This window comes from Tupaia chinensis, unplaced genomic scaffold (genome assembly GCF_000334495.1).
Source record: "Tupaia chinensis unplaced genomic scaffold, TupChi_1.0 Scaffold000182_1, whole genome shotgun sequence".
NCBI classification, from domain to species: Eukaryota; Metazoa; Chordata; class Mammalia; order Scandentia; family Tupaiidae; genus Tupaia; species Tupaia belangeri.
The window spans coordinates 3,695,471-3,698,406 of NW_006159657.1; positions in this window are offsets into that span (position 1 = coordinate 3,695,471).

Consider the following 2,936-nt stretch of genomic DNA (forward strand, 5'->3'; position numbering starts at 1 on the left):
GTAGATACAGTTTTAAAATGCTAAGATGAAGTACTTCACATGATCAGGGATATAGACTCTTCAATGAGTGTAACTGAGACACTTGGCTGTGCATTTAGAAGAAATATTACACTATCATATTATTGAACTCTACATTGTTACCTCACACACAAAAAAGTTTTAATCAAGAGTATTAAAATATGGCAATAAAATATTGGCAAATGTTTATGACCTTAGGAATATTAAAGGCTTTTACAATTAAGATATTTTAAAAAAAATTTATCTTATTCATTATTATTGTTGTTGTTATTATTTTAAAGTTTGCTATAGGGCACATGTGCTCGCCAGAGAGACATGGGGCAGTGGGTGGGGAGAGTGAGAAAGCAAGTCACCAGGTCCGGGACTCAAACTGTGGTTTGTCACATGGGAGAGTCCAGTACCTTAACCACCCTGCCACCTGCTGATCAATTCCCAAAATAAGATTTTCTATATTATTATTGTTGTTGTTATTATTTTAAAGTTTGCTATAGGGCACATGTGCTCGCCAGAGAGACATGGGGCAGTGGGTGGGGAGAGTGAGAAAGCAAGTCACCAGGTCCGGGACTCAAACTGTGGTTTGTCACATGGGAGAGTCCAGTACCTTAACCACCCTGCCACCTGCTGATCAATTCCCAAAATAAGATTTTCTATTTTACTTATTTTTGGAGAGGTTTTTGCTATAGGGTGCGCGTGCTCGTCAGCCAGACAGAGACAGAGAGACAGAAAGCGAGAAATCACCCCCAGGGGGGATGGCCACACCACAATCCCTTCTCCTCCAGTCTCCTCTCAGGATCTTGGGCACGCACGTACACGCACCCAGCATGAGTTTAAGCCACCGGGTCTGGGACACAAACCGCGTTTGACTATGTGGGAGTCCAGCAACATAGCCATTACATTAACTTCTGGTCCCCAAAATAAGATTTTTTAAAAAAATATTTACATTTAATCACATGCCTTTACAGTGTGCATTTCTTTTTCCAACACCAATACCATGCATGTCAGTCAAGACAAAGATATTACTGTATACATTGTCATCAGCAAATAGCTTCTCGTTTTTTGTCAATTAAGCATATTTTTACTTGTTTTCCTTTACCTTTTCCCTACCTCCCTTCCATTCTAAACTTTTTTTTTCACATTTTATTGATTCACGAAAGATCTTAAACTAAAAATATGGACAAAGCTAGAATCTAGTGACAAGTGCACTGTGATTTTATGAAACATTTTTTCTCTCTCCATTTCCCCTTTTTACTAAAGAGAGGGATAAACTAACTTATTTGTAAAAAAAAATTGGGATAATTTCAATTTGGACTCTTATTTGCACAAAGCCCCATAAGAATTCAATTTCTGATACGAGGCAATGGATACTATTGTGTTATTGAACTTATACAAATAACCACTCTACCACAAAATAAGAATGCTCACAAATACTTTCTAATTGCCAAGGGATCAGGAAAAGAGAAAAGTTTATGTTTCAATTAAAAACAAATTTTAAAACAAATTGCTGAACCTATCAACAACTCAAAAGAAAACCAAAATCCTTAAATCTGGAAGACAAAGCATAGAAGAAAATCAGTAATATTTTAGACAAAAGACGTAGAATTCTGTTTCACCAGTTCAGTCTCATGTAATCTCTCTTGCTGAATTTGCAGTGTTACTGTGGTCTGACCTTTCTGTTTAAATCCTGGAAGTTAACATTCAGCATTATTATTGATGTTTCCAGACTTGTCCCTACCACTAAGCTGACCTTTTCCTTGGTCAATTTTTGTTCTCTTATTTTTGTCTGTCCATCTTTAGTTTTCATGGCAGAGCATCCCCTTCACAACTTCTCAAAGAGCTAGTCTGGTGTTGGTAAATTCTTTCAGGGTTTGTTTATCTGAGAGTGTTTGGGCTTTTCTTCTCAGATGAAAGATAATCTTGCTGGGTATAGTATTCTTCGTTGAAATTGTTCTTAACAGTTCAGTTTGAATATATTTTCCCATTCTTTCCTTGTATGCGTTGTTTCCAGTGAGAAGTCCAATGTTAGCCTAATGGGATATCCTTTGAAAGTAACTTGACATTTCTCCCTTGCCAATTTTAGTACCTTGTCTCTGTCTGTGGTTTTGGTCAATCTGGCTGTGATGTGTCTTAGAGAAGATCTCTTTGGGTTGATTCTATTTGGGGTCCTTCGTATTTCTTGGGTCTGGATATTTGAATGCCTCTCTAGGTTTGGAAAGTTTTCTTCCAGGATTTCATGGAATAGATTATCAGTGCCCTGTTTAGTTTCTTCACATTCTGGGATACCGAATATCCAGGTGTTTGGGCACCTAATAGTAGCTAGTATTACTCTTATATTATTCTCTTTTTTTGGTTATTTTCTCAGTCTTTTTGGTGAATATTTTTAGGTCAGAGGTTCTGTCTTCTCCATCTGAGATTCGGTCTTCTGCAAGATCTAATCTGCTTTTAATACTTTCAAGTGAGGTTTTGATTTCCTGTATTACAGCCTTCATCTCTAACGATTCTGTTTGATTATTTTTTATGTTGTGTATTTCCTCCTTCCGATCGAGCAAGAACTTCCTCACCCCCGGAATGCGTCTCTTTTCTTCTGGAGTTCATTGTCTCTCTTCTCTTGCATCTCTGTTAGCTTTGTCACTATGAATATTTTAAATTCTTTATCTGACATTTCCATGAATTCCATTGTACTGTCTGTGAATGCTGAAGGGCTCTTCTTTACCCTTGGGGGAGAGATAGTTTCTTGGTTTCCCATATTTCTTGTGTCTCTGTGGTGATTTCTGGTCATCTAATGGATTATAAGTTACTTCCTGCTTTTTTAGAGTTAATTCTGAGTGTTAGAGGCCATCAGAAGGAGATGACCTGCAATATTTCTGCAGTTCCATTTCCCCGATCTTCACCAAGCAATCTGCACTTTTATCGATGGAACT